Genomic DNA, 26,761 nt, shown 5'->3' with positions numbered 1-26,761 from the left:
GCATGATTATAAGTATTTTATAAGCATTTGCTGTTAATTTTACCTGATTCTTTAGATTCACTATATGTTTATTCTTCTGCCCTTGTTTATAACCTGTTGCAACATCTAAAGTGTATCTAATCTCTGTTCTCAGCCATTATTAACTTCTAATACAAAAAGTAACTTCTATATTTTTCACCCTCTAAACTGACCTTTTGACTCTGCCCTGTTTCCATTCATGACCTAATAAGTCACTGCAGTGAAGTTATTCCTGTGTTTACCTAAGTAATGATCAACACTGTAAATGTAATGCCAAGGATTTTTTTACCCCACTAGATTCCAAAAGAATGTTCCATGAAAGGTAAGGGATGACTTTTGGCTCAATAAGTATTGAGCCTAAGACAGTTATGAAAAACCATTTACATGGGTTCTTCAAATCTATGAGGAGAATATTTTGTGTGCACTTCAGAATTATGTGTATTGTGCTGTTATTGGGTCAAATGTTCCATATATGAGTTAGGTTCATTTGGTCTTTTGTGTTGTTCATATCTTCTGTTTTATTGATTTTCTGTCTGGATGATGCATCCATTTTTGAAAAGTAAGATATCAAATTGTCCAATTGCTGTTGTACTGCTGTTTATATTTCTCCCTTCAGATCTGCAATGTTTGGTTTATATATTTATGTGTTATGTGGTTGGATTTATATATATTTTATCTTCCTGTGGAATTGACCTTTTTATTATGTGTAATGACCTTCTTTGTCTCTTATGATAGTTTTGACTTAAAATCTGTTTTGTCTGAAATAAGTATAACCACCCTGGCTCTTACTTGGTTATTGTTTGCATGGAATTTTATTTTTTCACTTCACTTTTAGCATATCTGTGCTCTTAAATTGAACTGAATCTCTTATAGACAGCACATAGTTGAATGATTTTTTTTTTTTTTTTAGTGTCAGGCATTCTATATCCTTTGTTTGATGAATTTAATCACTTTATATTTAAAGTAATTATTTATAGGGAAGAGCATACAATTGCCATTTTGTTAATTGTTTTCTATATGTCATGTTCTTTTGTTCCTGTCTCCTCTTGCTGTCTTTTTTGTAGTGAAATACTTTGATTCTTTTCTCTTTATATTTTCTGTGTCTACTATACGTTTTTTTGGTGGTCGCCATGAGACTTGTATAAAGTTTTTTATAGTCATTATCTGCCAGGATATCAGTTTTAAGCTGATAATAACTTACTTGAATTTGACACATATGCTCACACACACACACACACACACACACTCTATGATTTTACTCTCCAGATACACAATTTATGTTACTAATGTCAATATTTACTTCTTTTTTAAGATTTTATTTATTTATTTATTTATTTATTTATTTATTTATTTATTTATTTGAAAGAGTGTGTGAGAGAGAGCATGAGCAGGGAGGAGGGGTAGAGGGAGAAGCAGACTCCCTGCTGAGCAAGGAGCCTGATACGGGACTTGATCCCAGGACCCTGAGATCAAGCCAAAGGCAGATGCTTAGACTGAGCCACCCAAGTGCCCCAGTATTTATTTTTTTTAATGGTGCATATCAATTAACAAATTTTTGTGGTTATAGTTACTCTTAATAATGTTATATTTTATACTAGGGTTAAAGTGATTTATGCACACCATTTTCTGTAGTTGTCTATATATTTACCTTTTCCAGTAAGATTTAAACTTTTATAATTTTTATATTACTGCTAGCATCCTTTGTTTACATTTGAAGAACTCCCTTAAGCATTTCTTGTAAGGCAGTTGTACTGGTGATGAACTTCCTCAGTTTTTATTTGAGAAATTCTTTCTTCTGCATTTTTGAAGGATAGCTTTGCCAGTATAGTATTCTTAATAGCTTTTTGTTTGTTTATGCTTTTGCAATAGCATCCCACTTTCTTCTTGCCTGCAATGTATTTTTTGAGAACTTTGCTGATGGCCTTATGATAGTTTCCTTGTATATGACAAGTAACTTTTACTGCTTTCAAAATTCTCTTTATCTTAGACTTTTGACAATTTAATTATAACATGTGTCAATGTAGACCTCATTAGGTTCAACCTATTTGAGATGTTTCGTGCTTCATGAGTCTGGACATCTATTTCTCTCTCCAGATCTAGGAAGTTTTCAGCCATTTTGCCTTTAAATGAGCCTCCTACTCCTTTTCTTTCTTCTTTTACAAGGAAATTTCTTTGTTCTTAGCTACTCCTAGACAATATAGCTAATAATTCCTCAATGGATATGGCATGACAAAAGTAGGTTTCTCTGGTAGAAAAGTCAAATGTCATTTCACTGTCTCTTTCCTCCACAGGAGAACTGAAAGACTGAGACGATCTTTCTTGGGGCTGCACTATGCCAGCCTGGGTGAGGGGTGACATAGGTAAATTGAAACTATTCTTATTTTTTTCAATGCTTCTTTTCTCATTTCTGTCCTCTACTGGGATACTGTAACTTCTCTCCTGGGTTCCAGAACCCTCATGAAGGTATTTTCATCCATGGATGGTTGCAAAATCAGTGTTTCTGTGGAGATAAGAGCTGAAACTTTCTATTTCACCATCTTGCTGTCATTGCTATCATCTTGTGCCCTTTGGAAAACATTGCTTTTCTCTATTCTTATATATTATATCACAATTATCAACATCCTCTCATGCTAAGCAAACCCTGCCACCATTAATTTCTAAATATTTGTCTCTTTTTGTCATGGTCATCTTTGTTAGATGACCAAGACTTATAAGCTATCTTAGACTGTTTTTTCTTAGATTGATATTTTCTGACATTTCTAATCTTTCTGTTCAAATTCTGTTTTTTTTTTTCATCTAATTATAAGCCTTTTCTGTTTTTCAGCATTGTTGTCCTAGTACCTGACACTGGAGAACAATAAAATACATTGAACTTAAATGAATTAATTTAGATTATTATATAATGTTGTTATTCCACTGTGTAAAATGTTAAAACAATTTAATCAGTTAGTGTTGCCTACAAATTCATTATGTTGGCATAAAAGACTTCATGAGCTGGACCTGATTATTGCTCCAAGCTCCCCAGTGATTTCCTCCTCCAAGTGTTGACAACCTATCTCACCTCTTCTCAACTGGGATGACTATATTTGGATTTCAAGACTCCACTCAAATACTTAACTTCTTAATTCATCCAAGAGCTAATTATTTTCTCTGTGCTATAAGTATAACCTGCAGCTAACCCTGTTATAATCATAGTTCTCTATACTGCCATTATTATATATCTGTGCTTCCCCTCAAGTGATAATTTATATAATAAAGATATTTAATTTCCTTAAATCTTATGTATAGAAAATATAACCAGCACTTAATAAATGTTATGTGAGTAAATCAGGAATAAATGAATAAATTGGTATGCTGCTAAAATTCTAGGTGATTACATGTAAGATACAAGGCAAATTTGGAAGATTTTAAGAGGAATAAAAAGCCAATAAAAGTACTGTTAATTTCCATGTGAACTGAAAATTTAGTAAAATTTAATTCAAATATGAATTATTGTTATGAAAATTAATTATGTAAAATTCAATTTAAACATGAAGCATTACACTGTAGCTTTCCCTTTCTTTTAGATCCTAAGGAAAATTATATGAAAGGAAATTATGCCTATTAAATATATAAATAAGCATATTAATAGAAATACCACTTTTAATAAAAAGTTTCTTAGTTTCTCACAAAGCTACACATTTTAAAGTCACAAAGAGAAACGAAACAATTCTATTATTTTAAATGATAAAGAAATTATAAGTAGCCCTTTAACGTTATCTTTTCAACCCTCAACATAATTTAGAATCTATCTATTGTGTGACTTTGTAATAACTATTAACTGATGTATGTAAATGTATGTTTCAGAAAGCCATAAGAGTTACTTTCTTTTCCAATAAAAAACTTGTATATATTTAAGGTATACAACATGACATGGGTATATACACATGGTTGTAACAAAATGATTACTACAGTCAAGTTAGTTAACATATATCTTCTTACAGTTTCCTTGTCTTTGTTTATTTATGATAGACAGAGAGAGAGAGAGAGAGAGAGAGAGAGAGGCAGAGACACAGGCAGAGGGAGAAGCAGGCTCCATGCCGGGAGCCCGATGCGGTACTCGATCCCGGGACTCCAGGATCGCGCCCTGGGCCATAGGCAGGCGCTAAACCGCTGAAACACCCAGGGATCCCCCAATTTGTTAGCTTTTTAAAAAACCTATTCAATTGAGAAAAAATTAGCAATAACTGAGATTTTTTTCTTTGTGTAATCATAATGATTGAAATAAATTTGAAAAAGAAATAATCCCACCACCACCCCCAAAATGAGATCCTGTCCTAAATTATGCTTTGGACAATTATATAGCCATGAAATTCCTCACTGTATTCTCTCTTTGTACTTTAAAACTATGGAGTTTTAATCAATCGAAAATTGACTGTACCTATCCATAGTAGACAATCACAATCATTTTTCATTTACTTATTTGAAGAAAACTACAAATATTCTTTTTCCCTTGTAATAATAAGCTAATACTTACACAAATTGTTTTACCCCCAATTCTTATATCGTAGTCTTGTAATTAATATAAGTATTTTGTGTTCTTTTATCCCATTGCTGATTGCAACTACTGTCTAGTGTTTCCCCAAAAGTTTATTGTTATTGCATCATATTTTTAGGGAGCGTTTTACTTTGAGTTCATTTGGACTTTCTGGTTTGCATGAGCCCAATTCAGTTAATAGTATTTTTAAAAATTACCATTGTCACCATTTCAGAAGTCTAGACCAATGATTTGTCTTATATTGAAACTATATCACATTTTTGTCTTTTTTGTTATTTACTCTAAACTGAAATGATGTTGCTTTTATTCTGTTAACTATGTGTAAAATTGGAATATATGAACACAAAATAACTCATTCATAATAAAAAGTTAAAAAAACTGATTTTCAAAACAAGTCTTAAAAACTGACTTTCCAATGCAAAAACTGGGCAGTTGATTTATTTTTTGAGTTACTTTCATTTCAAAACCATTACTTTGATCATTAGTAGAGATCTTTGAAACTCAGAGTGCAGAATTTAAAAATTATAGAATGGAGAAAGAATAGGATACACAGAACTGTGTTTTTACTCTACAGAGAATATACTTAAAAACAATTCTTCATTGGCTGTAAAGTGATGTGAAGAAAGTCTTATAGACTGGGGATACATTAGAGAATCCTTGAATAAGTTCAGAGAAATCAAAGGCAAATTGGTTTTTCAATCTGGAATTCTTGGAAGAGTCAGCCTTAATAAACACACAACAACAACATGAGGTGGCCACATTAAAGTGAAAATAGTAGCAGAGGAGATATTGACAGCAAGAAAATCAAGAAAGTACTTCATTTCTTCTTAGGTCTGGCATATAGAAAAACACTTATTTTGGTTCTGCATGCTCAAATGGAAAGTTGAATGTTCCTGCTGTATATCCACTATGTACTAAGGTGAAGTGTCTATATAGCAAATATTGATGGATTAATGAAAGAGTGGGATGTAAGTGAGAACATGAAGACCATCAGAGGGAAAAAAATATCCAGTATGGTAACTTATTCAACAAAGAGAAATTACAGAACTCCAAGGAGCCATCTCTATTCATGGTCTCTACATAGTGAGAAGTTATTTCATGTAACATACACTTGCAAAAAAAAATACCGCAGAGAAGATGTTCATTATCAGATGCCAAGATCTTATCAGTCAATAATTGTTGGATTACTATAAGGATAAGGTGAATATTCACCAAAATTTGAGAAGCTAAGTGTCCCTGTAGACGAATTCATAAAATAAGTGTCTATGCTTTCGAAAAAGGAATGTGATTCTTTGTGAAAAGCATCCTCCTGAAGATTTCTTTTTCTTCCCTTATATTGTTGTTGTGTCCTTTGAGGTCTTTAATGACTTCTTTCTGGTAGACATTACTTGGATAATCTCCAAACTTCATGAAAACAAAATCTATAACATGAAGCTTCCAGAATGTCTAATCTCTTTCTAACCAGGATATTCCTTGGCTCTTATGAAAATTTGCCTACTGCCTCTCCAAGACTAGCTTCTTAAAGAATAGGCAACTTTTAGTGAATTAGAGTTTAAAGAAGTTTGCTCTTCTATTTATCCATCAACCACCAGAGCTCACTCAAATGTCATGCAAAAGTGGGAGAGGATCTCCCCACACAGATTACCTATCCACCTGTGTTTCCTTCTACACTCAGAGGTTAGTTGGAGATTTCTACATGTGCCATGTTTTGTCTTGCCTGGCACCTGCTTATAAGTCAGTACTTTCTTATAACTACAGTTTTCTTTAAGTCTTCTTTTTTCTCTTCTCTTGTCATTACTAAGTCTTGTTTAAAAAAGAAAGAAGTAAAACATGCAATTAAAAAAATAAGTACCAAATACAATAATATACAACAGAAATCTGTTGTCAAATTTCCCTATACTGGGAAATAAACATATATAACCATTTGTTTTCTCTTCTTGGCTACTTAAATAATGTTTAATAGCATACCTATGCTAGTATTTCTTGCATTAATTCTAGACATTGTCTATTGACTCTTAGCAATTAAGATGAAGCTATGAACCCCTTACATTATTTCCAATAACCTATCAACTTCTCCTTACAACTATTAGCTTGTTAATTATCCAGAATCATTTGATTCATCTTTATATAAGTATGAAGATAGTAGCAATACTATTCTTATCTCTATTTCTACTCCTCCCTTTTACTTCCCAGCCTTTGCAGTTATATCTTTACTTCCACATCATCCAGGTTAAAAACACCTATGCTCTGGTAATATTTTAGTTTTCCGAGTGTTATAGGTTAATTCTAATAAGTGAAAAAGAATATTTACAGGAGATATTTATTTGTATGTATGTATGTATTTATTAACTTTACTGCTGAACAAGTGTGTACTAAGATTTTTTCTTATACACCCAATGTTTCTATTCCTATCATTCTATGTATGATATTCACAGCATTTCAGTTAAATATATTCTTTCTAAACTCCATCAATTTTTGTAATCATTACGTATTTTACCTTCTTCAAATATGTTTTTGTAACTTTCTTGTATGCTATTTCTACACTTTCTCCAGAATACCTGATTGCTTTCCTTTTTTAAATGCAAAAAAATATAGCTTGTTTTAAGTATATCACCAATATTTTTAGTGTATCCTCATACTGACTGTTAAAAATAGCACTTGGGGCACCTGGGTGGCTCAGTTGGGTAAGCAGATGCCTTCTGCTCAGGCCATGATCCCGGGATCCTGGGATCCAGCCTTGCATCTGTGGGGAGCCTGCTTCTCCCTCCCCCTCCGTTGCTCCCTCCACTTGTGTTCTCTGGTTCTCTTTGTCAAATAAATAAAATATATTTTTTAAGTAAATTTTCTCACAATAATCAGTATCTCTACTTTCCAAATAGCTGGGGCAGTGGAAGACAGAAGTAATTTATTGGATTGGTTGGAAATGAGAGAAGAAACTGGGTTTCAGGTCTCAGTAAGGATTATGATTTTCCATAGTTTGCATGTTCAGATTTTTGTGGAACTCATCTATCAGAGTCTAATATCCCATTTCTGTTCAATAGAGCTTCATTAGGTGAATGTATCTGAGATGACTGAAATTAAATGAGGATTTATACATATCAGCTTGCTCTGTAGTATAGATCTGATAACTATATTTGACCTCAGGATCACTGTATTTAACTCTAAAATCATGAAGGCGTTTACCATGAGCTGCTAAAATGAACAGTTTTCAAGTTTTAGTGGATTAATCAAATGAAAAGTTATTTCTTAATTTTTGCTCCTAATTTGACTATCTGATGCTAATGAGGAATCTTTCCTGAGAACCTTTCATCTAGTAGTCATTCTGGACTCCATCATCTTTCTACTGTGCGCCTTTGGCATCTGAAATCCTTTACTTGTGGTCATAAAGAAGAGATTAGTTTCCTAGCCAAAGTTCTTAAGGAAATTTTAGGGACCTGGGCAAAATAGGGTATACTCTACTCTCTACATTCTACTGTTCAGAACTAGTCATAGGGTATCAATTTAATTACATAAAATTGTGGAAAATATAGTCCCTCTGTGTGCACAAAACTAAGAAACAAGATTGGTGAGAAACTCTACAGTATGTTACCAAAACTCCACACCTCCTGATTATTGCTAAATGCTGTGCTGGAAAGATTTTTTTTTCCTCTGGATGATCAGTAATGTAATGAGCAAAATAGATGTGTGGGAATTAGTTGACAGATATTGAAAAAATGGGAAAATGAGCATTTTTCTGAAGACTCAAAGTCTAAAATGCTTTATTATAGAAATTAATTTAAAATGTTAGAACATCATTTGCAAATCTCAAAAGAATACCATGTGATATAGCTTTTATGATATAAGAGCGGAAAGTCATAAAGCAAATCTCAACAGAATACCTGTGATATAGCCTTTATGATATAAGAGCAGAAAGTCATAAAAGCCTACTGTATGACTTGACAAGGATAAAAAATATTTTATTTGCTCTTTTGTCTAAATATATTTTATTATCCTTTTTCTTTTTTTAATGTATTGGTACAACCAACTACTTTCTTTTTGTTTGGATTTCTCTGAATTTAGAGATATTCTTGTTGGAGCACATGGGTGCCAATCAAATAGCTATTCATTGTATGCTAGTTGCTAAACTACAGGAAACTCAGCCAAGAAATAGGTTAAATGTTGCTTAGGTGAGTTTTCATTACTCGAGAGACTCATGTAACTGAATAAAAACCAACTCTCCAATGTAATAGAACATTGTTTATTCTGGTGTGTAAGCATGTAAACATGACAAAATGAAGCTGTTAAAACAATGAAATAGTATCCCTCTAACGATTTTGAGAACAATCTAATATCTTAGAGCATCAGACTTACTCTTAAGAGTATCTGATTTTGTCATATATATCTTTTGACTTTTCCTCCTCTCTCGTGGTTTCTGCTTTAGGGAACCACAATGTTCCTTTATTTACTAATAGTGACACCTATGACTAATGAAAATTTATCATCTGAGATAGTTTGCTCCCACTTGAATTTCCTACAATATTGTAGAACCTATACGTACTTTATGACATGTATTATTCTAACAGGAAGATTCGACTAAGGTAATATTTTCATGAATTATGCCGCAAGACATCCATTCTGTAACATGGAGTCTGCCAAGAGATAATACCACCACAGAAGGGATTCAGGAAAATTCTGGTGTTGTCATATTTCTATTGCAGACCCTTTACCTGAAGGAACATGGTAGTACAAGGGATCAAAGAGCAAGAGCCAGAGCAAGTGAGAGAGGAAAGAGGGATTAATTTTAAAATTTAAAATTTAAAAATTTAAAATACATTAAAATAAATTATTTATTATTAAAATAAATAAAAAATTTAAAATAATTAAAATTTTAAAATTTAAAATGGAAATTAAAATAAGATAGACATTTTTTTATGGCATGAGGGACTTGAAATAACTGTCCTGCTCTTACATTTCAAAATTTACCCTGCATTTATATCTTTAGTTATATCGGTACATATCCACTCCCAGAGTTCAGACATATTTTTTTCACTTAGATTTCTTACTTAGTAATATAATTGATTGCACAAGAAAAGAATTCCTAAGGCTTTCTTTTAAAAAATGTATTGGGAAATTATATTCAGTATGTTCATAGTTTTTTAAAAATAACAAGTTACCCAATTATGGTAATTATTTTTCAAAACTATTATAAAAATAGTTGCTAAATTTGACAATCATTCACAGATTTTGGTCAACAGAAGAAGCATAGTGTAGATGCCTACTATTTGGGTCTTAAATTATGACATAAATTAACAAAATTAGAAAAATAGCAATAATCTTCATGTTCTGTCTCCCTTTCTGATATTTCCTATCCATTTCTTCTCCCTTCCCTTCTATTCCCTTTCACTATTATTTATATTCCCCAAATGAATGAGACCATATAATGTTTGTCCTTCTCCGATTGACTTATTTCACTCAGCATAATACCCTCCAGTTCCATCCACGTTGAAGCAAATGGTGGGTATTTGTCATTTCTAATGGCAAATATTCCATTGTATACATAAACCAGGGCAAGGGGTGGGGGTGAATGGGTGACGGGCACTGAGAGGGCACTTGACGGTATGAGCACTGGGTGTTATTCTGTATGTTGGCAAATTGAACATCCATAAAAAAATAAATTTATTATTAAAAAAATAAAAATAAAAAAATAAAATGAAAAAAAAGAAAAATAGCAATAATCTATTTAAAGGCAGAATGCTGTTCTGAATATAAAGCCCATACATAATCATTTAGTAGAGAATCCCAGTGCTATTTCTGTTCACTGTTTTTTACATCTTTAACTTTCATTGCTCTCCTCTTACTTGAGAAATATCTTGCAATCCAGAAAAGATCTTTATCTTAGCCTGGGTTCCCCAGAAAGCAGTCTCTGGCAGAGTGTTTAATTGCTATTGTATTTTTGTTTGTTTTTGTTTTTTTTTTTTTTGTTTGTTTGTTTTTTTGGTAGTGCAATCCCAGGGAACAGAAGTGAGAGACAGGAAAATAAAATAGTTTAGAGATTATTTTGAGCTGGTTACTGCTAAATAGTTTTTTTTAATCCCTTAGGATGCCCCTATAAAATTCAAATATACTGCTTCTCAGTTTATAGAGACCTGACTATGTTGGGGTGAGAAAGGCAGAAGAATTTAACCATGGTTCCCCATCTCCCATTAATAAAAGCATTGCTCCATTGGGTATTAGCCAAAACTACTTTTAAGATATGCATATGTGAAAACCAAGCAGAGTCCCATGGAGTCCGCTTTAGGAAATCCCTTGGGTAGAAAATGCAGGAGTCAAGGAGTTGTACTCTCTGAATGAAGTATGTGAGATCCCACACAGATCAAATCACTATAGTGGCAGCTACAACAAGCTATTTATTAGGCCTGGAAGATCTGAAGTGGTGAATGTGGGAAGAATGATATATTCCAACTCTAGAACCATAGAGATACACTATTGCTCTTCATATCTAGCTTTCATACTATAATATGGAGTCTCCATAATTATGAGGACAATACCCTCATTTCTTTTCTGAACAGAGCAGGGGAGGGCAGAGGTAAAATCCAGTTATTTGTGGTCTACTTCAAGGTGTTATCTTGCCTCAATATCTGAAATACTTAAGGAATAAGAATCTGTGAAGCAAGCTACGGCCCCTGCTGTTTTATCTGCTCTGTCCTGACACCACTATCAGTATTCATTGTCTCTCTATTCTATTGCTTTTCCACATTTCCCTCACTCTTAGCCAGTACTTTGGCTAGTCTTTATGCTTTCCTACTGGAGTGAACCCAGACCTTTATTCTTGAGGGGTCTAAAACTTCAGTAGCCTTGCTTTTGCCAGGCCATGGTTTCTGCCATCCCATATACTGGTTCAGTGGTCCAGACAGAGCATGCAGAGTTGCCCCCAGTGAACTCATTAATAAAGAACATACAATTATCAGTGTATTCTGTATTCATATGCTTGTGATAATAACTACTTTCTTAGAAAATAGGCCCTTTGGTCTAAGGCAATGTCATACAGAATTACATATCAGTAGGTTAAGTACTTTGTAAGCCTTTGGGTGGTGGTTCAGGTAGAGGCACCCTAGGCAGAAAAGGTAAATCTATATTCTGAATAAATACTAAATCTGCTAAAGATGAATATTTGTACCTTCCAGGGTAGAAGTCCTATGTAACCAACATGAGACCTACTCTCTTCAAAGAATTGTGCCATATTGAAGGCCCATTTTTGGTCTCTTTTGTTGGCAAATCTTACATACAGCAGTGACAGTAGCTCTACCATCTTTGTTGAGAGGCTCATTCATTCTTATTGGGCTCAGGTAATCTCTACCACCATGGTCACTTTGTTTTTGGTCACTTCATGCAAAAATAGGGGTAAGGTGACTACATATTTAAGTTGGCTGACGCGTATGAGATAGGTCATATTCATTCATTGTGGAAAGTCTACTCTCTGAATAATTCTCTCTCATAAGCATTATTATAAAAAGCAAAGATCTACCTGTTTTATGATCACACTCATAAGTACATAAATTTTCTCTTCTATATATCTCATTAACCCCCAATCCTCCATTCTTGTATTTTTTAGGTATCTAAATAGATAGAGCATTCTTCATTACTCAGGAATCTATGTTTATACCTACCTCGACAATCTATTTTTTCTGTTTTCTTTTGATACTTAATATAACATATATGCATATATTATAAATCTTTAGAAAATATATGCCTCTAAAGAAAGTGATTAGTGCTATAGAGATGTGACAGAGTCCAATTTTTAAATCTTGCCCAGTCTATTTTTTGTTTATATGTTTAGTCAAATAGTAGATGATATATGAATTAAATAAATATACCTAAGGCAGTTAAATTTGTCTCCTCCTTTTGGAAAACAAAATAATTTAAAGAATGTGATCAAATTTAAAGATAGTTTAACTGGTTCAAAAAAAGAAGTCAAAGCAATGACAATGCTAACAATCAGTAAACTCGAACATTGTATACAGTACTTTCATTGGGGCTCATTTGATATGTTCAACCAACAATCCTAGTAAATGACATCATTCATATTTTATTTTATAGACAAGGTTATTATCAATAGTCCTTCACCTTTTGCCATTATTAATAGTCATGCCAACCAATGTTGTCTAACTCCAAATAAAGGGCCCTTCATTGGCATATATTATCATGCATTTATACATTCAGTTAACAAATATCAATTGAGAAAAGTACTAGACATACCGTAGTAACTCAAAATCTTATTCTAGTGAGATTAAAAATAAAATGATTAATATATAATATATCATCAGTAAAACTAAGCGCTGACAAAAAAATTAAGGCAGGGTAAATGACAAACGAGGGTAATTGGGATATTCAGAGAAGTTCTCTCTGAGGAAATGAAGTCTGAAGAAATGTCTGGCCTATATATGTTTTAACAAATATGGAGATAAAAGATTCACTTTTCTTATATATGACTTAAACCTCTTGTTATTGTAATCATGGATTATAATGCAATATTTAAGTTCCATAAGATTTCAATAGCATTTACTAACTATACTGAAGTTCAAAAACAATGTATATGACAACATTAAATTTTGTACTCATTCTGATATTGCTGGTTATGGATTCCTTATAGGAAATTTATTACAGGTCATTTATTACAGGAAAAAGAAATATTGTAAGACGTTATTTTCCTGAGAATTCAAATCTATAGAGATGACTACACATTAACTTAATTTACATGTAGCACCATTCTGAGGCATTAAAGTCAAAGCTTTAGAGTTCTCCCCTGGAACTGATGAGGCTTACTCTATAAGAGTCGAATCAAATTTAGAAGTAATCAACTCCATGTGGCAAATCAAGTATGAAAGGAAATGCTTCTTAATCTTTAGAGGAATGTGTGTGCTCACTATTTAAGGTTTAACTCCAAAATAATGGAATTGTAGTAACCCTTGCTCTCCCACCAGGCTATATCACACTAATAGAACTTAAAAAGATTTAATCCTAAAATATATCCATTTGTCTATCATTTTTAATGGTAATACTAAATCCCTTGAACTGTATACCTTTTATCTTAATTGGAATAAATAATTGCTTCACAATACGCTAACATTCTTTAGATCTTGACTTTAAAAGATGAAGAAAAGCTTGTTACTTTCTGGTAATAGAATCCAAAAAGCTGATGTAACTTAATAACTTAAAGAAAAGCACTTCTGGGATTCTGGGGAAAAAAAAAAAAAAGGTCTGTGGAAAATTAAAGTTTTATACAAATGTTTCCAATCTGTTATCCTGAGATAGCTTGTGAGAATTAGGTTACCACAGAAGACTATGGTGAAGTCATATACTTTCTTTTATGGCTGAACTAATGCAGACTAACAGAGTTGATGGGCCTGTTTCCACCTCCATCACCAGGTAAAGGTGTTACTTAATTTTCCAGAGTTTTATACTTGTCTTTTCTTCTCCCATGACATTCATCTCAACCTTAGAGAATATGAAGTGTAAATAAAAGCCTATTTTTAAGAGTGAAAGAATAAATACCTAATAATTTTTTCATACATTTAAAAAAGATGTCAGATACTGCTTGTATTGTATGATTATAATTAATTCTAATTAGTATAAATATAAACACTTTGCAACTTGAAATATTATAGAGATAATAAAATATATAATGATTGATTCATATTCTTATATATTAAAATGATTATACATGTGATATAATATAAAAATCATTTATTGGAATCATGTCTTTGTATGTTCCATATATGTTATAAAAAACCATTTGCCATGTTCTTGCCTCATGACATATGATGTTTTCTGGAATTAGCAAACATTCTGTATGTCTCATTCCCCTAGCAGCACATTAGAGAAAAGAGATAATAGCCAGGACATAAAGACCGTGTTATATTATGCTCTGAAGTTTATGTTTTGTCCTGAAGAAAACGAAGGATTTCAAGCAGTAGAGCTACTCAATTAATCCTTAGAAACAGCATTCTGACAGTAGGGTGAAGGATGATTTGGAGAAGGGATAGTATTTTTATTCCGGAAAATGATGAAAAAGATAATGTACCAATGTAGGAAAGAAGTAACACAGGCTTGATCTTTAGTAGTAAGAAGTGTGAAGGGAGAGATGAGAGAGAATAAGAAGATAAAACAGAAAGGATTTGGTTACTGGATTAGGAGAATGAAAAAGGAGAATGAGTTTAGGGGCACCTGGGTGGTCAGTAAGTGGTTAGTGTTAAATAAATAAAGTCTTAGAAGAGGAGGAGGAAGTTGTTTAGTTTTACTGGATTGAGGGATACTGTGGACTAAATCTCCATTTACTGAGATGGAGAATGCATGAGGAGGAAGAATAATGTGAGAGAGAACAAGAATTTTCCTTTAAATATATTAGCTTGAAATGTCTGTAGTATGTTTAAGCATAAATGTTTTGTAAACTATTTGGTATATTAGACTACAAATAGACTGAGATAGAGATTTCATTGCCAGGTATTACTTGTATATGCTTATTAAATCACAACAGAAATGTACACACAACTATTTTTTGAGATAAAAAAAAAGATGACTAAGGCCAAATTCCATGAGGATTAACATTTAAGGAATGTATAATAGACTAGGAATTCATAGAAATGATTTTTAAGAAGTGGTCACAAGTGTATAAAAGGTGGGATTTGGCTTCCAATAAATCAAAGGAGAAGAGTCATTCTTTTCAACTTCTCATTCCTAATAATTATTATTTTACTTTACACATTAAAAGTTCATTATATGTCTTTAAAGAAGAAATCCAGCTTCAACAATCATGTCTTACTCAATGGAGGTTCCCTATGAGGTATACGGGGACAGGGAATGAGTTAGCATTTGCAGAAACATAAAGATAGTTCTACAGATTCAACTAATGGCTGACTAATAAGAGTCAGAGGAATTAAAATGCAAGCATTAAACACATTCTGCATCCTCATGTGCATGAATACAGGATATTCCAGATGAGATATTTGACTGATGGATTTGCAAAACTCTCTATGAAGTTGTTAGAAAAATATCACAGATAACTGAGACTAGATGTATTGAAAATACATCTTGCTTATCAATGGAGTTTATCAATATGGAGTTTAATGCATATTTATCTTGTCTGAACTCAAAACAAGAGCCCTAAATTTAGACCCTGCTAATCACAAGTAAAAGAAGAAAACAGAGAAGAAGCAAAATACAGTGATTAAATATATCAGGTTTGTAGGCTAGAATTCAAAGATAGATTCCAACACTTCCTAATTGATTTTAGGTATTTCACCTTCATGGAGTTCAATTTACTCATGTGTAAATGTGAACATTAGTGGTATCGACCTCACAAACATAAAAATGAAAAAGAAAACAGTTATAAAATACTTTACACAGAGCATGGCACATATAAGCACTCAAAAAAAAGTAAGAATACCAATAATTGGAAACTCACTAGAGAGAAGTATAACAATTTCAGATAGGACGGTATCAACTTGATGTGGTCAAGTAAATTTTATGGAAATTGGTTATCTTTAATGAACCTATACATTTTCTAAAAATAGAATAGAGAAAACTAGGAGGGATTAAAAAATTTTGATAAAAAAATTTTAAAAATGCTTTGTTACATTAATTCATTTAATCAAAATAACTGGAGTTAGAAAACATGGAGGTAAAAAAGAAACTGAGTTAGATATTCAGGGAAGATGGGTCAGAATCCATTTCTGAAAAGATACAAGGGAACACTGTCATGGAAATTCTAGCTGTTAAGAGGAAACATGATTGTAGTTGGATGCAAGGAAAAAAATAGTGAATACCAATAGAAAATTACTCTTTTTCTCCGGGAATGTAGTAGTAGCAAAACTCAGAAAGAGTTTAACCTTAGCACTCAAAGAAAACATAATGACATGAGCCAGTGTGTGAATACAAAACTAGCCAATGAAGAAGGAGAGAACAAATAACCAAAACCTAAAATATCCTAGAAGAGTTAGAATAACATGCATATAACCCAACATGCCATATAACCTTGAGATTGTGAACTTGGAAGTAAATCAACTAAATACTCATTGTTTGAAATTGGAGATTTCTTCACACAGCTGTAAAAAGTGGGATGCACCTGCCTGTTACGTTATAACTATAGTGAAAAGGTGAGGCAAGTTCAGAGTGTGTTCCAAATTGTTTCAAAGGCAATTGAACTCTAGTCATCTGAAAAATTTTCCTAGAGTTGATTTTGACCAAAGATTTCATTTTCTACATTGCTAGCTACTGTGCATTCAGGTTCATCAACCTGGCTATTTTTACCTAATAGGTCCTCAACACAGCCATACTAGATTTAGAATGAAGAAACAGTAGGTCGCGTTTTCCATGCCATTTTGATATTTTTGTTCCTTTTCTCTAGTTCTTCTTAAGACTGTGCCCTCTAAACAGGATCAATTTCTATAATGAGGTATAATACATAAAAAATATGCTGCCTTTGCTTTTCATAACTCTTAGAATATTATTGCAATTCAGGGTAGAGTCAGTCTCCCATTTGTTGTTATAGTTTTAGGCCTCCTGTATCTGTTTATCTCTTGATTACTCCAGCTTTTATAATCTTGGTCAAAACTTTTATAATCTTGAGTCTCAGTTATGGCAGTTGTTTCTTAATTTTCTTTATTCTAATTACCCCTACTCTCAAGTAATTTTTCTTAAACAAGTCTCTTTATGTTCACTTCTATGGCTCTCCTTCTAGCTAGCAACATTATCCACTTTTCAGATTTTCCTTTAGAAAACTTCCCCTCCACAGTAGTCAGATGTGAGATCTGTGTAAGCTTGACTCTTTTTCCAAAGATATAAATGTAGGCTGATTTCTGAAGCTACCTACTGTACTTCATACCCTGTCTCCAATAATGGGCTTAAGAATGAATACCATAATACAGTAGGAAACAATGAAGTTTCAGGAGTTTTTAGGGATTCTGGAGAAAAAAAAAAGTTTCTTTTCTCCTTGCAGGGAGGTGAAAGAAATATGATTTTTCTTACTGTAGACATTATAGTGTATGAGATGAGAAACCATTGCAGCCATATTTTTTTGTTGTTATCAGGGGAACTAATTTTAGGATGAAACTGACATGTTAAAGTGAGTAGAGCCAAGGGTGGAGCTTTGGCTGGTATACCAAACTTCCGATGGTGCCATGGTTAAAGCCAATCCTACTTCTGATCTTTGCAATCATACACGCCAATAAATTCCCTTGTTGGTTTATAGCAGTATTGCCTTCCTTCCCTATCAAAAGCATTTTATCAGATAGAAGATATTTTTGGTCAATAATATGACATCTAAAAATTTCCAATTCTGCTTTGAATTCTGTTTCTACTAAGATAGTAACACTCAATATTCCAAAATTTGAACTTGGACTACTACCTAGTGATTCTTGTCTCTCTTGAATTTAAAAAAAAAATTGTAAACCTACTTAGTATGAATATTGTCATATCAAATCCTTACAGATGTTGACATAAAGATTTTTATTCTAGCAATAAATTAATAATCCCTGATGAAAAAGTTAAGTCAATATCAGTCCTGATATTTATTTGACATATTTTTCATACTTCTTTTTGTTGGCAATGACCTTTTCTCTGTTTTATTGAGATATACTTGATATATAACATTGTATCAGTTTAGGGTACATTGCGTAAAGATTTGATATATGTATATATTGTGGAATGATTACTACCATGTTTATTTAACATCCATCACCTCACAGGGTTACATTTTTTTAAGTGATGAGAACTTTTTAGAGTTACTGCCTTAGAAACTTTCAAATATCCAATGGAGTATGCTTAGCTGTGCTCACCATGCTGTACATTGAGTCCCCAGAATTTATTTACCTTATAACCAGAATTTCGTAACTTCTGATTGCCTGTATCTACCTTCCTCACCTCTAGCAACAACCAATCTACTCTCTATTTCTGTAGTTCAGGGTTTTTTAGATTCTATTTATAAATGAAGTCATGAAGTATTTGTCTTTCTCTTTCAGATTTATTTCACTTAGTATAGTGCTCTCACGGTTCATTCGTTTTGTCACAAATGGGAGAGAGAGAGTAAAAGGTGAGAGCAAATTTTCCTGTTCCATTTACCCATTTATGGATACTTCAGTTGTTTGCATGTCTCAGCTGTTGTAAATAATGTGGTAATGAACACAGGAGTACTTGTATCTCTTCAAGGTATTGATTTTGTTTCCTTATAATATATATGCATAAGTGGAATTGCCGGATCATATGATAGGTCAATTTTTAATTTTTGAGGAATCTCCACACTATTTTCCACAGTGGCTGCATCCATTTACATTCCCACCAACAGTGTACAAGTGTTCCCCTTCCTCCACATCCTCAACAGTACTTTTTATTTCTTGTCTTTTCTATAATAGTCATTCTAACTGGTATGAGATGATACTTCATTGTGGTTATGATTTGTATTTCCTTGATGATTAGTGATGTTGAGTATTTTCTCATGTATATATTGCTTACCTATATGTGTTCTTTGGGAAAATGTTATGTAGGCTCTTTGTCCATTTTTTTAACTTTTTAAGTTTTTATAATAGTTTCAATTAGTTAACATACAGTGTTGTCTTAATTTCAGGTGTACAATATAGCGATTCAACAATTCCATAGATCGCTGGCTGCTCACCACAACAAGCACGTTCCTTAATTCCCATCACCTATTTAACCCATAATCTCACCCCATTCCCCTCTGGCAATAAGCAGTTTTTTAAACTCTAATAGAGTCTGTTTCTTGATTTGCCTCATCTCCTCACCCCCCTCATTCCCCTTTTCTTGGTTGTTATGTTTCTTAAATTCCACCTATGAATGAAATCATATGCTATTTGCTTACTATAACAGACTTATTTTGCTGAGCATTATACCATCTAGCTTCATACATGTCTTTGCAAATGGCAAGATTTCATTCTTTTTATGGATGAATAACATTCTAATACACACACACACACACACACACACACACACACTTCTTTATCCATTCAGCAAACAGTGAACACTTTGGCTGCTTCCACATCTTGACTGCAGTAAACATTGGGGTGCATGTATCTCTTTGAATTACTGTTTTTTATACTTTGGGCAAATACCCAGTAGTGCAATTGCTAGTTCTTGGAATTGTTCTATTTTAAACTTCTGGAAAAAACTCCATACTGTTTTCTAGAGTGGCTGTACCTGTTTGCGTTGCCACATCAGTGCACGAGGGTTCCTTTTTCTTCACATTCTTGTTAACACATGTTGTTTCTTGTGTTATTGATTTTAGCCATTCTGACAGGTGTGAGGTGATATCGCATTGTAATTTTGATTTGCAATTTCCTGATGGTAGCTGATGATAAACAACTTTTCATGAATCTGACCATCTGGACAGATGGACATCTTCTTTAGAGAAAAGTCTATTTGTGTCTTCTGTCTAATTTTTAGCTGGATTATTTGTTTTTGGGTATTGAATTTTATAAACTTCTTTATATATTTTGGACACTAACTTTTTATCAGATATGTCATTTGCAAATATCTTCTCCCATTCCATGGGTTAACTTTTAGTTTTGTTAATTGTTTCCTTTACTGTGCAGAAGCTTTTCATTTTGATGTAGTTACAATAGCTTATTTTTGTTTTGGTTTCCCTTGCCACAGGCAATCTATCTAGAAAAAATTTGCTAGGGCTGAACAGAGAAGTTACTACCTGTGCTTTCTTCTAGTGTTTTTATGGTTTCAATATCACATTTAGGTTTTTAATCCATTTTTAATTTATTTTTGTGTATGGTCTAAGAAAATGGTCCAGTTCCTTTTTTTTTTTTTTTTGCATGTAGTTGTCCAGTTTACTGTCTTTTTCCCATTGGATAGTCTTTCCTGCTTTGTCAAAGATTAATTGGCCATATATTACTGTTTTTTTCTGAGTTTTCTATTTGGTTCTATTGATCTATGTGTTATTTTTGGTACCAGTACCATATTGTCTTGATCACTACACGTTTGTAATACGATTTGAACACTGGGATTGTGATATGTCCAGCTTTGCTTTGGTTTTCAAAGATTGCTTTCACTATTTGAGGTCTTTTGTAGTTCCATACACATTTGTTTTCGGTTCTATGGAAAATGCTATTGGTGTTTCAACAGGAACTGCATTACATGTGTAGATTATTTTGGAAGTACACATATTTTAACAATATTTACTCTTCAAATCCATAACCATGGAATGTCTTTTCATTTCTTTGTGTCATCATTAATTTCTTTCAACTATGTTATAAAACTATAGAGTTTTCAGAGTATAGATCTTTCACCACATTGGTTAGGTTTATTCCTAGGTATATTATTATATTTGATGCATTTGTTAATAGGGTTGATTCCTTGATTTCTCTTTCTACTGCCTCAATTGGTGTAGATAATTCTACACCAATTTTGTATCTTGCAAATTGAATATATCACTTTGAATATATCATTTCTGGCTTAGAAGGTTTCTGGAGAAAAATCTCCTGCTAATCTTATGGGTTTTCCCTTGTACGTTGCTGTCTTCTTTTGTCTTGCTACTTTTAAATTTTTTCTTATCACTATATTTTGCCAATTTAATTATGACATGTTTTGGCAAGAATTTGCTTTTGTTAATTTTTATGGGAGTTCTTGGTGCCTCCTCTATCTGAATATCTGTTTCCTCCTAGATTAGGGAAATTTTCATCTATTATTTCTTCAAGTGAATTTTCTTCCCCCTTTTCTCTCTTCTTCTTCTGGGACTCGATTATGTAAATGTTATTACATTTGATAGCATCACTAGGTCCCTATGTCTACTCTAGTTTTGCATAATGCCTGTTTCTCTTTTGTTCAGATTGCTTTCCATTACTCTGTCTTCTAGGTCATTAATTCATTTCTTTGCTTCTTCCAGCCTACTGTTCATTCCATCAGATGTGTTTCTCATTTCATTTATTGAGCTCTGCCATCTTATTCCTTATCTGTGTGTAAGGGTCTTATTCATGTATTCCACTCTTTGCTCAAGTCCACTTAGTATATTTATGATCATTACCTTAAATTCTCCATCAGGCATGTTACTTATATCTGTTTCATTTAGATCTCTGGCTGTGGCCTTGTCCTGTTCTTTCATTTGGGATAAATTTCTGTTTTCTCATTGTGTCTAAGTCTCTGTCCCTGTTTTTGCATGTTAAGGAAGTCATCTATGTCTCCTGTTCTTGAGGGTAATGGCCTTATGAAAAAGAGGTCCTATACTGCTCTGCCTATAGTGTTCCCTGTTCCCTAGGGCCTGACATTTCTGGGAGTATCTCTTATGTGTGCTACATGTGCTCAACTGTTTGGTCCTGGTCACTTTGTCCTTCAGGATGGTCATCTAAAGAGGGTCTCTTTGCCTTTTGTGGGCAGCATTTGGTCCCCAGTCAGAATGTACACCTTTTATCTAAGTATGCTCTAGTCTATTGGTGAAATGAGACCCGTCACCATTGGTGCCAGAACTGAGGCTCTGCAAAACTCCTGTGTTGGGAGACATGGTGTGGACAAGTTTGGGCTGGTCTTCTGGGGAATGGAGCCTGACATGCTGGGACTGATGCAAGTGTAACTAGAGAGGGAAGTTCCACCTAAGTGTGGGGGGGCGGGCTTTGTATAAGCCAGGTAGGTACATGCTGTGCTGGTTCTCACAGCTTTGGTTTCAGTACTGTATCCAAAATATCATTGCCAACACCAGTGTCAAGGATTTTGTCTCTTTGCTCTCTTCTAAGTAGCAGTAGCATTTCTATATATTACAATAAATTATCTGAAAAGGAATAAATAGAATAATGCCATTTACTAGTATCAAAAACAATAAAATATTTATGAATAAATTTGGGATGTCTAGGTGTCTCAGAGGTTGAGCGTCTGCCTTTGGCTCAGGGTATGATCCTGGTGTCCCGGGATCAAGTCCCACATTGGGCTCCTGCATGGAGCTGTCTTCTCCCTCTGCCCATGTCTTTGCCTCTCTCCCTGTGTCTCTCATGAATAAATGAATAAAGTCTTAAAAAAATTAAGCAGGAAGGCAAAATATCTGTATATAGATACTATAAAATTTTGATGACAAAAATTAAAGAAGACACAAATAAATGGAAAATTATCTGATGATCATGGATTGAAATAATATTATTAAAATAGCCCATAATATCCAACATCATCTGTAGATTAAATGTAATATCTATTAAGATTTTTTTAAAAAAGGCTTTGTGACCTAATGTCCTCACTGAGTTGAAGAATAGTACTCTGAGTGTGTGTGTGTGTGTGTGTGTCAAATTCAGAGGTGAACATGGCAGTACTGGGTAAAAACTTATTAATGTTTCTGAAGGCCAACTTGTCACAAAACAATAAAAAAATTTCTAGGTCAATCGTTACACACACAAAATATTTTTTTCATCTTATATCACAAGCCTGACTGTTTGCTCACATGTAGGAAATTGAAGCATACACACATATGCATTAACTTCCTTAGTACACACATGTATACATACACACAAACGTGTGCACACACAGGCACACAAATGTGGAGAATACATATATTATGCATACATACACACACACATATATACACACACACACACACACACATATATACATATGCATGCACACACATACACACTGTTTTCCTATGGTGTTCATAGATTTGAAAGTAAAAGTTCCCTCTTGAATCTATTATTCAGCTGGATTATAATTGGAGTACTCAGTGACAAGCTTCTCCCCAGCAATTTGTTTTTTGAGTAATGATTGTTCTCCTGTTCCTTCATGAAATGAATGAGGTCCAGGTCAAGTCCATTATGAAGGGTGAAAACATTGAAATTAATGAAAATCATTCAGAATAAGTTTAGATAACCCTAAATTTGTTTAACTAACACTTAATTTAAAAATCCTTGAAATCTTAAATCCTGAATGAGTCCTTTTCCAACTAAGCAAACCTAAAATGTAGATACAGCCTTCCAGGAACCGCTGACACAGCAATACTTTCTCCTGGCATCTAACAAAAACACTGTAGTTGCAAAATAACTGATTTGCATCTTCAACAGCAAGGGGACCCATTCTTAGATCAACAAAAACCTGAATTTTATAAGGCTGGTAAAATGTATTCTTAGTACCAAGAGAATCAGTAATTCAATCACTCATTGAATAATCCATTTGGCAAGTATTTTTAGTGTGTTTTTTCTAGGAGAGTCTTATCATCCTTCTTTTGCAATAGGGTCCAGGTATCTCTGGCTCTTTGACTTTGTATATCTTATTCAAGTTCTCAGAGATAAGATCCTCATCTATAAAGTGGAGACAAATCTCCTCTCCCCTTGTAGTACTACTCTCAGTGTATAACAAGAAAACATGTAATAGGCTTGATGAATAGGCACTTAGTAATTATCCTCCTTTACATCACTCCTCCTTTACATCACTAATCAGTGTAAATGATTGTCCCAATAATTTACTCTTTAGCCAGGGATCGCTGCTTTAGAAGTATCCATATATAACTGATCGCTATTCTGAAGTTGCTTTATTCATATATTTTTTAAAAGATTTACTTATTTATTTGAGACATAGAGAGAGAGACAGAGAGAGAGAGAGAGAGAGAGAGAGGCAGAGACAGAAGCAGGCTCCATGCCGGGAGCCCGACGTAGGACTCGATCCCGGGACTCCAGGATCACGCCCTGGGCCAAGACCCTAGACCATGAGGAAAACCTGAATGTCTTTGGTTTGCCAAAACTGGCTAATTCATTTTTATTAATTGCTACACAAGCATGAGTATTTATTCCCCAAAAATGCAATGATTTACCCAGGTAAAAGGGGGCAATTTTTCTGTTAAGGGTATGCTATGATCCTCAGCCTCCAAAGCTCATTCTTGTCTTACACACCTAACAGCTATTCATCCTCTAAACTTCAGTTCATACATAATCTAATCACATTCAGGAAACTTTCTAAGATTCTGGGAGTTTGAAATAAGACTCTTTCTTGATATCAGTTATAGCACAATGGTTGATTTGTCTTTTGTCTTTGCTAAACTGCAAGCTACTAAAGGACAGAAACTAGACTTTCTATTTTGTTTTCCTCAGCCTCTACTAATACGGTGCCTGACATATAATGGATAATTGATATACTTATATAATTTCTACTTGGTATAATCCATTTTAGTTAATAACTTTAATAAATATGAAATGAATTAAGTTAAATAATAAATATGGTTTGAATTGTAATGCATTTATAACAAAAGGCTTAGTTTAATAGGATGATTTGTATGTTCCTTTTCTATACTTATTCTTAATATTTATGCGTTAATTTCTCTATTGATTGTTTGGCTCACAAGTTTTTCTTCACTCATATTCAAGCTAACGGGTTTGATTATTAATCTGCATCAAACAGGGACTGATCAGGTTTAAAATAATTTTAACATAAGCAAGCAACTAACAGTTTTTAAATATATTTTTGTCATAACCTAATATTTTGATGAAAATTCCTAGCACTTATATGTTTAGAAAAGTGTTTCTTCTCTCATGTGGCTCAAAAGAAATTAAAAGATGATTACATAATTGGGGACCAATTAACAATTCAGAAGCCTGCTTCAATACTTCTACTCTTTTGTATGGAAGTCTATATATTTTTTAAAGATTTTATTATTTATACATGATAGACATAGAGAGAGAGAGAGAGGCAGAGACACAGGCAGAGGGAGATGCAGGCTCCATGCTGGGAGCCAGATGCGGGACTCAATCCCAAGACTCCAGGATCGAGCCCTGGGCCAAAGGCAGGCGCTAAACCGCTGAGCTACCCAAGATCCCCTGGAAGTTATATTTTGAATTGAACTTTGAATTTTAAGCAGGAAATTACTGTGAGATCAAATAAATTGTTGGGAAGGCATTATTCAAGCTCCAAATGAAAGATTCTCTGCTTTCTGATACTTTTCTTTGCTGACTCTATGAATTTAACCACTTATTGCTAGGGGTTTCCTTGACATTGAGATTGGATTATAGTTAGTTGCCTTTGATGCTGCTTTTCTTAATCAACCATGAAATCCTTAAGTGCAGGGAATACAGTTTATTGCTCAAACTTCTAAGAAAGGAAAGATGCAAAGAATGCAGGAAGCAAGGAACGCGGCAACAACAATAACATAGTCTCAATATTTTTGCAACCACTTGATAGATTTTTATCTCAAATCCTGTTTCTCCTTTACTGCCTTCTGATTGGTTCTGTATCTACCAGGATAGCATCCTATCCGTACTTATTTGTATTCCAGGGTTTTTCCTATCTTCACACCCACTTTATCTCCCATTTCCCTAAAGCAGCTCTGTGAACTGTTTGTAAGGAAGCATTTGATTTGATTAATTCACATTAAAGCCTGGATAGCTATTAGTTGTTTTTACATGGTATCCCATTAAAGTTTTAATTTTTAAAAGAAAGACATGCTGATACAAACCAATGAATCTCTATCTTAGTCCATTCAGGCTGCTGTAACAGAATACTATAGACTGGGTAGCTTATAAACAACAGAAACATGTTACTTGCAGTTCTGGAGGCAGAAGTCCAGGATCAAGGTAACAATATGGTCCAGTTCTGATGGGGACCCTCTTTTGGGTTGCAGATTGTCAACTTCTTATTGTATCCTACATGGTACAGAAGGGGCTAGGGAGATCTGTATAAGGACATTTATCCTTATCATGAAGTCTGTTTGCTTTCTTGACCTCCTCCTAAAGGCCACACCTCCTGATACTATATCACCTTAGGGTTCAGGATTTCAATATTGAATTTAGGGAGTATAATGGAACACATATTCAGAGCATACTAATTTCTGTAGAAATTAGCTATGCAATTTTGGGATAAAAGGCTCTGACTGTCTTGCTCTGATTAATATTTTCAGAAGGGAGAAAGACTGTGCTAACTAATTTTAGAAGTTACTATTATGTGGAGAGAATAGAGTTTTGAGAGGTTAAGGAATTTTTTTCAGCGTAACTTGATTAATTTACTTTGGTCATTTAAGCACTAGGCCCAGGCAGTTAGAAAGCTGGCAGAAACTTTGCTATGCTGGATAAATCCAGATTTGGGGAGATTTTATGGGTCTCCTAGCTGCCTGTTTATGTATTCAAGTCTTGAAGTCTGAAAGATAACACGATTATATGCTCCCTTTTTCCCTAAATAATACAGATATAATACATATTTCTCAGTTTGGGTTTTATATATATATATAAATTTATATATATTATAAAACCTTTGCATTTC

The 26,761-nt window shown here is 33.5% G+C and overlaps 1 protein-coding gene across 3 annotated transcripts in view; it reads left to right on the top strand.

The window, feature by feature from the left end:
• The window catches only part of CNTN5 (contactin 5), a 1,295,471-nt gene that overhangs the window by 448,820 nt on the left and 819,890 nt on the right, over positions 1–26,761 (top strand). For 2 of the 3 annotated variants that reach the window (XM_025420992.3, XM_049098648.1), the window contains exon 3: positions 18,550–18,620. The exons of the other annotated variant lie outside the window; for it this stretch is intronic. The gene's annotated coding sequence lies outside the window, so the exon portion shown is untranslated. The remainder of the gene's footprint in view (positions 1–18,549; positions 18,621–26,761) is intronic. 3 annotated transcript variants of the gene reach the window in all.

Source organism: Canis lupus, chromosome 21, assembly GCF_003254725.2.
Source record: "Canis lupus dingo isolate Sandy chromosome 21, ASM325472v2, whole genome shotgun sequence".
Taxonomy (NCBI): domain Eukaryota; kingdom Metazoa; phylum Chordata; class Mammalia; order Carnivora; family Canidae; genus Canis; species Canis lupus.
The sequence above is the reverse complement of the archived record's forward strand: the minus strand, read 5'-3'. Positions and strand labels throughout refer to the sequence as shown.